Genomic DNA, 8,957 nt, shown 5'->3' with positions numbered 1-8,957 from the left:
CAGCCAACCTCCGAGATTTATAGGTCAGTGTCCTAGGGAGAAAGTTGTTGGCAGTGCATTGTGTTGAGAGTGTTTGGAGGCGCTGAATCCAATCCTAACGAGGCTAATGGCGCCATCTGTCCTTCTGAGATGGGTAAACGGAATGCAATGCAGTTTAATAAAGGAGGCAGACTCTTGGGTCCTGGCTTAGCACTGATGGAGCTCTAGTATCGGCTGTGGGCATGTCCCATCGAAGCTGAAGATTATCTCACTGACCTACTGAATTTTCTGTTGTCCTACCAAATATCATAAAGTAGGCAGGCCTTTTTACTTTTCAATTATTTAAAAAAAAACCTTATTATGAAACAAAAAAATACACATTTAGAGACTAGTAAAGTGAACCCCAATTCACACATCACCAAGATTAAGCCATTATAAAGATTATGCCACACTTGATTCATAAATCTTATTTCTGCTTTCTTCTTTTTATTCAGATTTTAAGGCAAATAATGTTATTTCACTTTTCTATACTTCAATAAACATCTATAAAAATGAGTGTATTAATACATAACTAGAATGCTATTATTAAATCTGATAAAGTCAACAGTAATTCCTTGGTATCGTTAAATATTGAGTCCTTGTAAAAATTCCCCAGTTGTCTCAAGTTCTCTCCCTACTGATGGGTTGTTTCATCAAGGGTCCACACACTGCGTTCAGTTCTTATGTTTCTTAAGTATTTTCTGTTTCACAGCAGACCCTCCCCCTTTGCAAGGAAACTGAATCTATTGTGAATTTGTGTATTTGCTTCCTTGTGGAGTAATTTAATTTGTTTCCATATCCCATATATTTCCTGTAGAATGGAAGCTAGTTCAGGGAGCTTATCTGATATGGGTTCAAATATTTGGGTGCGAGTTCATAGGGTATAGCAGGACCTCACCCTGCATCCTTTTGTTAGGCACATAGTAGGTCTTCTGTCCCTCTAAGCAAGATCTGTGGGGTCAAGTGACATCAGCCAGACCCCTCCATTGCACATTTTCCCTTTAGCCTTTCCTCTTTCACCTTTCACATGTGGTTTTATCTGCCAACTGTGTTGCTTGAATCAGTTATTTCATTAGGAGTTAAAAATGAAGTTTTATCATCCCTTTTACATTTATTTGATAGATCTTTTTAATATAAAGAAAAGCAGACTATTTGGTTACTGTGGAATAGTTTGTATCATTTTTAAAAAGGCCAATAATATTTTCAGGTTTCTTTGCTTCTTAGTCTCTCCTTTTCCAATTAAGAAAAAATTTAAAAATCTAAGAAGAGGACCATATCATGTTCAGATCATGGAATTAGTCCAGAAGAGAGCTTTATTCTTAGTTTTGCTTCTTATCATTGAATGTTCAGTACCAAGTGTGTGTGTAATTTCATAATTACTAATCGACTCTCTTCTACTGCTGGTATTATCCTTTCTCCCTGCATTTTTTTTCTCCTCAGGGTCTGTCTCCCTGAATAAGCAACATATTATAGACTGAAATATCATCACTGAATATATTCCTTTGGATTAAAACCAAATGCCTCTTGTTTATTGCAGTGACCATCAGTCAATTACACTTTAGTAAGAATTAATGCAACTTGACTTGGTCTCCATTTCACAGATTAGTTTAGTGAGGAAAAATAAATTTGGTAGTTGGTGGAGAGAAACAGGTCTGGGAGAGAAGTAGGAAAAAGAAGAAGTTTAGTCACTGTGTACACGGTACTGCCTAGGTGGTTGTGAGATACTGAGTTTTGGGTAGCTGAGGGCATTTCATGCTATAAAGAAGTACTAGGAAGGAGGGAAAGAGAAAAAGATGTTTCAGGAAATTTTTGCTGCTCAAGAATGTGCTAGGTGCTGCTGTTATGGTCACCTAGAGTACCCATTCTTCCTCTATCACACTGTCTCATATAAGATGTTTTTGCTGCAACTCACAGAATACCACACGAAGAAAGACCAGTGTGTGGACATACGCATTTGTGAATGAGTTTTAAGTGGGAGGTGATATAGCACAGTGGTTAAGGTCCCAGGATTTGGGGACAGATAGAACTGGATTCAAGTCCTGGCTTCATGATTTGGGCACACTACCTTAATTATGCCAGCCCTCAATTTCCCCACCTGTAAAATGGGCCGCAGGGCTGTTTTGGAGATTAAATGAAAAATGCAATTAAAGCACTAAACACTCTTCCATTCACATAAGCCCTCAAAAGATTAAAAGTTTGAAAGAGAGGATTTTTTTTTCTTCTTCCTGAAAAGGAGTCTACTAGTGTGTATAGAAAAAGATTTCTTTTTCACTCACCCAGCAGGTACACAACTCCTCTGGGATCCTTCTTGTAAACAAGAGTGGCCTGGTCATCCTTCAGTGCCTCTTAGACATTGCTAGATTGTTCTAAATGTCGAAGGTTCCTGGCCTGATAAAAAGCAGCTTCTAGTAGCTCTGATTTTTCACTCTTAAAATTTTCATTCACCTAAGGATTGTGCCCCAAAGTAGCGCTGAAACAAAAGCCACAACCTCAGGGGTTCGGACACTTCAAGTTCCTCGAGCCAACGGCGCCATCTTGTGGTGTCATTATGCTATCACAGTTTGGCACGGGTCCCAGGTTTTGCATCTGCTCAGATTTATCCTCAGCGTTCCTAAGAATTCCTGTTTTGCTGATGTCTTGGTGTCTTTCACACTTAATACAGAAAGTGCAGTCCGGTGCCTGGGATCCATCAGCACCGGAAATAATGGCAACATGGCTCACTGTTCCTCTCCTTCCGGCTTCATCTTACTCTTGTGACTCACTGTGGCATGCTGGTGCCAAACTAACAATGCCATTTCTATTTCTGTGACCCTATTTATGCTTGGGAGAAGTGATGAAAAATCCCAGGTATCCAGGTAAATGCAGTTTAAGTCTGCTTTGAAGTAGGATTTGGGGGGGATGCTTCGATCTCTTACATGTCCTTCTTTGAACCGTAAGAATTTGAGAATTTCCACTCTCTCTAACTAGAACTCACTGTGCCACACAAGTCTGGAGCACTTTAGGAAAAGTACAGTCCAATACTTCCCTGGCAGGGGAGCTACCATTATTACGAAGATGGTTTTCCCAGGGCGAGCCTTATCCATTGCACTCGGCATGTGCTGACCCCTGCGATTTCCCCAAATGTAGGAAACTCAACTGAATCATTTGTGGTAGTGGGGGACTGCGTTCAGGCTCTCCCCTGAGGAAAAAAAGAAAGAAAAAGAAAAAGTACGGCCCATATACATGACTGTATCCTGCCTCAGGCAGGGCGTCTGCTGCACAGAGGGAACAGAATGAGGCCCTCATGTCAGTCTAAGGGCAGGAGGGACCAAGAGGCAAGATTATTAACCACGTTAATTCCAGAACCTTGTTACAAGGTATGACCTAAGCAGTAGCAGCAGCATCATTGAAAGTTACAGTAATGCAGATGCTTGAGCAACAGCCTAGACCTTCTGGTTCAGAATCTGAATTTTAACTGTCCTCCACCCCACCCCCACCCCAGTGATTGTTATGCACATTAAAATTTGAAAAGCACTGTTCCATAGCAGTGGTTCTCAACCTCCACTGTACTTGAGAATATCCTGGGGAGCTTTTAAAAATCCTGCGAGCCAGGCCTCACCCTGGACTGATCTCATTGGAATCACTGGGGGCAGGATGTAAATTTAGAAAGAGGTTGGCCATCAAGAACAGAAACTACAATTATCCAAAGCTGGACTTCACCATAATGATGGTTCACGAATGCTGGACCGCAGACCCTTCCTCCTTGAAGACTTCACAAAAGGAACAACAAAAATGCTCCAGCAGCAAGCAAACTAGGAAAGGGGTACAAATTCTTGCTGAAAACGTCAAAATGTGCTGCCCAAGAAAGTAAAAGGAAGATTCTGATGCGGAACAGAAAAGCACCTACCTACCCCAAGGAAGGAAGGCTGGTGACAAAATTCTGAGAATTCTCACTATTATCCACCACTGTATGAAGAAAGAACCCTAGATAGTAAATAGGCAGTCTAAAGGAAAAGGTCAGAGTGTTGTGAGTTCTTGAGACCTCAGCAGAGGCAAGAAAACCAACAGATCTGGTGGAGCTGTTTTCCATGAGCCAGCCAAACTAGCTGAATGTCACCTGAGGGTATCCTCTCACGGGAATGAATTCATCTCTCTGTACAGGACACGTATAAAATCTCCTGTTGACAAGGGACCCGGGACCTTCACCGAGGATCTACACAGCCCCAGTGGAGCTCTCTGTGTCTTTCGGCTGGGAAAAGTTAATAAATAATACACACCATGCAGCCTTCCAACAGCAGTTTGGATTGTGGAAGACCAGGTCTCAGGTTGTTGATATAAATTCGGATCAAATAGATCACAAGTGTTATAAACATAATCACTTACTGGGGCCAGGCAGGCGCTGTAAGGGCTGCTGGTTAGGTATGATATAACAGGGAGTGCTGAGGTGTGTAGTAATGGAGGACAAAGCTTCACCTTCAGCAGGGATTGTTAGGGTGGGGTCCTCAGATCAGCAGCATCTGCAACACCTGTGAACTTGTTAGAAATGCAAATTTCTTAAAGAAACTCTGGGAATGAAGCCTAGGAAACTTGTTTTAACAAGCTCCTCGCGTGGTACAGTCTGTAGCTGATGGTTGCCATCTGAGAATGTAAGGTCCAGTGTTTATGTCTCCTGATTTAAAAAAATGATGTATTGTATTTTTAGAGAGAGGGGAAGGGAAGGAGAAAAAGAGGGAAAGAAACATCAATACTAGAGAAACCACGGTACCACCCCAGCCAGCCAGACCAGTGTGGAAATCTGCAACCCAGGCATGTACCCTGACTGGAATAGAACCAGTGACCCTTTGGTTTGCAGGTGGATGCCCAACCAACTGAGCCACACCAGTCAGGACTGATTTTTTTCCCCCAAGAGAAGCCGTAAACCTTGAATTTTATGTGGAACCTCCTAATTTTTAAATTTGCTCATAACAAGTTTGCATTTTGCAGAGAATAATGATTAAACCAAGCAAAATACATGTTTGTTTCACAGGGGACAAATTTGTGTAGAATGTATGAATGAAATTGCCCATATTAAGCATGAAGAAGATGAAAATAAATGACACTGCCCTGGCTAGTGTGGCTCAGGGGATTGGGAGCCAGCCTGTGAGCCAAAAGACCGGCAGTTGGATTCCCGGTCAGGGCAGATGCCTGTGTTGTGGGCCAGGTGCCCTGGTTGGCGGTTGGAGAGACAGCTGATGGAGGTTTCTTGTCGCACATCTATGTTTCTCTCTATCTGTTTCTTCCTCCCTTTCCCTCTCTCTGAAAATAAGTAAATGAAGTCTTTTAAAAAAAATAAAGAAAATAAATGATATGGAAAATCTATAAAATACTACAGAAAGGGAACGAGAAAGAGATGAACAACATAGTCTAGAAGGGAAAAGATACTTAAAGGAAAGGAGAACTCAAAAATGAGATGACAAAATGGAAAGAAAATGGAGCCATTACAGTATAAAGGCACTTGAGCAAATCCCTAGTTTTAAACCCTGTCAAAGGATCAACAACAGAATTCAGTGAACATGCTTTCACAAGCCAACCAATCAGTGCCAACGCCTCTCTTCTGAAAGTCAACCAATCTGGGAAGGGCACCAACAAACATGCCTCTGTGTGCCAACCAATCAACAACAGCTTCTCATCAGACACCGCCCTCCACTTAAGCCCCAAAGTGAACTTGCCCCAAACCCCATGGAAACCAATAGTCTGCTCTGCTGGGAGAGACTGTAATAAAGCGGCACTGCAGGTTTGTCTTTCTATTTCAGATATCAAATAGTGTTCTCATCCTGAGACAAATTCAGAATGAAAGAGTTGCAGTAAAATAAAGAGATTAGTGGTGAGAAGTGAATGATACAAACCAGAACTAAGAATAAAATAACCATGAGGTTGTGATTATTGAATAGGATGTAAATGTAATACGATGACAAAATGAAATAAAACAAAAACAAGTTAGAGGGAGGTAGAAGGAAGTTTAAGATGTTTAATTTCCTGAATTTATTTAACCTGACATCATTTAGCAATATCTAAAATTCAACCAAGATGTTAAAAATGATTCTAATGTATTAATACCCCCAATGTCTTTTAAAATTATTTTTAATAGTATAATTTAAATATGTACTAACATGACTGGATATTACCTTTGTATCCTTGTAGTTCTTTTATATAAGAAAGTACAGGCAAAACCAATAAAATTCAGCTTAGCAACAATAATTTTAAAAAGAGATTTTGAGTATAACATATGTACAGAAAAGAGCACAAGTCACTGTGCAGGAAAATGCATTCTCAGCAACTTCCGACCAAGATGGAGGCGTAGGTAGACATGCTGTGTCTCCCTCACAACTAAGAAGGAATTTGCAACCACTTCAAAACTAAAAAAAACCAGAAGATCCAGAAAATTGAACAACATGGAAGTTCAACAAAGACATAAAGAAGAAAGATTCAGCCAGAAAGGTAGGAGGGGCAGAGCTGGGATGGAGAGAACGAGGTGCCAGGCTGCAGCAGTGGCTGCAGGGGTGGTGCTTGGTGGTGACAGGTGGTGGCATGGCTAGTGGCAGGGGATGGCAGCAGTGGCAGCGGCACAGGGACTGTAGCCAGGAAGTGATCCAAGCCTCAAACCAGACCGATCCCAGCCCCAGACCAGACTGTGCAGCTCACAGACCCCCCCCACCAGGCAAAATAGAGCCACATTGCTTCTGACTGTGAAAACCAGTGGGGGTTGGGGCAGACGGAGGAAGAACCTTCAGGTCTCTCAATGGAGGCAGCTTGTTTGGTACAGGAAGGTGGAGAAGTGTCTTGAAAAGGGGCCAGTGTGGGGCAAGTGGCACTGTTCCCTCTCAGACCCCTCCCCCACATTGATGAATACCGAAGGCTCCACCCCTTAAACGCAACATGCGCAACAGCTCTACCTGTTAAGGTAACGAGACAGAGAAGTACAGCCCCAAAGTGGGGAAGATCAAAGTTCTAGTGGGAGAACTGAGTGATGGGAAGACAGCCAATCTAACAGATGAGGAGATAGCAAACTTAACAGACACAGAGTTCAAAATACTGATGATAAAGATGCTCACAGACATGACGGAAAAGATTAAGCAGGGCAGGGAAGAAATTAAGGCTCTACTAAGTGAAATGAAGGAAAATACACATGAAACTAGTGGTGAAGGAAAGGAAGCCAGCATTCAAATCAATGAACTGGAACATAAGGAAGAAATAAACAGTCAAGCAGTATAGAAGGAGGAAATAAGAATTTAAAACAATGAGAGGCTTAGGAACCTTTGGGATAGCTGTAAATGTGCCAACATTCAAATCACAGAGGTGCCAGAAAGAGAAGAAGAAGAGTGAGAAATTGAAAACTTATGTGAAAAATAATGAAGGGAAATTTCCCTGATTTGGCAAAGGAAATGGACATAGAGATCTAGGAAGCACAGAGTCCCGAACAAACTAGATCCAGGGAGGACCACATCAAGACACTTCATAATTCAAATGCTAAAGATTAAGGATAAAGAGAGAATCTTAAACGCAGCAGAGAAAAGAAGAGAGTTACCTACAAAGGGGTGCCTGTAAGACTATTAGCTGATTTCTCAAAAGAAACTTTACAGGCAAGAAGGGACTGGCAGAAAATATTCAAAGTGATGAAAGGCAAGGGCCTACAACCAAGGTTACTCTATTCAGCAAAGCTATCATTTAGAATGGAAGGCAGATAAAGTGCTTCCCAGACAAGGGAAAGCTAAAGGAGTTCATCATCACCAAGCCATTATTATATGAAATGTCAAAGGGACTTATTTAAGAAAAAGATCAAAACTATGAATATTAAAATGACAACAAAATCACAACTATCAACAGCAGAATCTAAAAAACAAAAACAAAGTAAGCAGACAAACAGAGTGGGAACAAAATCATGGGAATGGGGAGTATATGGAGGGGCATCAGCTGGAAGGGGGAAGGGGAGAGAAGGAGGGAAACGGTGCAGGAATTAAAAAGCATAGTATGAGGACGCAGAATAGACAGGGGAATGTTGAGAGTAGTGTAGGAAAGGGTAAAGTCAAAGAGCTTCTTATATGCATAACCCATGGACATAGACTAAGAGGGGTGAGATTGCTGGAGGGAGAGGGGTGCTGGGAAGAGGGGAGCAAAGGGAAAAGAAATTAACACAACTGTAAGAGCACAATCAATAAAACATACCAAAAGATGCATTTTCACAGGATGAACACATTTATGCTGTCAACACCTGGCCAGTACCTCAGGACCACTTCTGGTTCCTCAGTCAATCAAGGTAACCCCAAATCTGATTTCAAACACTAGGTTTGTTTTGCATTTTTTTGAACTTTATAAATCTGGGAGTATTACAATGTGTCCTCTTTTGGAACTGGCTTCTTTCATTCAGAATTACTTCAGTGACAGTTATATTTTCGCATGCTTTTCTAGTGTATGAATATACCATTGTTTTATTCATTCCACTTATAATGGACATTCGAGCTATTTCTGGGTGTTGGCTACTATGAATGGTGCTTCTGTGACACTATTCCACATCTTTTGGTGAACATGTGTACATTTATCTATTATGTATATTTGTAGACATGGAGTTGCTCGGGCAGAATATACATATGTTCAGTTTAAGGATATCTTGCCAAAGGAATTGTAGGAGTTTATACTTCCCCCAGCAGTGCGTGAAAGTTGCAGATGTTCCATACCCTTGCCAACAGTTGGTACTGTCAGTCTTTTTAATTTTAGCCATTGTGGTGGGTGTTCAGTGATTATCTCACTGTAATTTTATGTGCATTTCCCTGACAACTAATGATGTTGAGCAGTTTTTTCATATGTTTATTAACCATTTGGATAGTCTCTTTTATGTAAAGCCTGTTTACATTTTCCCACACAAATTGGATAATCTGTATTTTTAATTGAGTTGTAGAAGTTTTATGTCAAATCTATTGTTATGT

General features: G+C 41.1%; 1 non-coding gene across 1 annotated transcript; it reads left to right on the top strand.

Annotated features, from left to right (window-relative positions):
- The first annotated feature begins 3,035 nt into the window (after positions 1-3,035).
- On the top strand, positions 3,036-3,199 carry LOC150013100 (U1 spliceosomal RNA). The gene has a single exon (XR_016511070.1). It is a non-coding gene; the product is annotated as a U1 spliceosomal RNA (small nuclear RNA).
- The last annotated feature ends 5,758 nt before the right edge of the window (positions 3,200-8,957 follow it).

Source organism: Furipterus horrens, unplaced genomic scaffold (genome assembly GCF_987537825.1).
Source record: "Furipterus horrens unplaced genomic scaffold, mFurHor1.1.pri manual_scaffold_4, whole genome shotgun sequence".
NCBI classification, from domain to species: domain Eukaryota; kingdom Metazoa; phylum Chordata; class Mammalia; order Chiroptera; family Furipteridae; genus Furipterus; species Furipterus horrens.
Note: the sequence above shows the minus strand (reverse complement) of the source record. Positions and strands in the feature narration are given on the sequence as shown.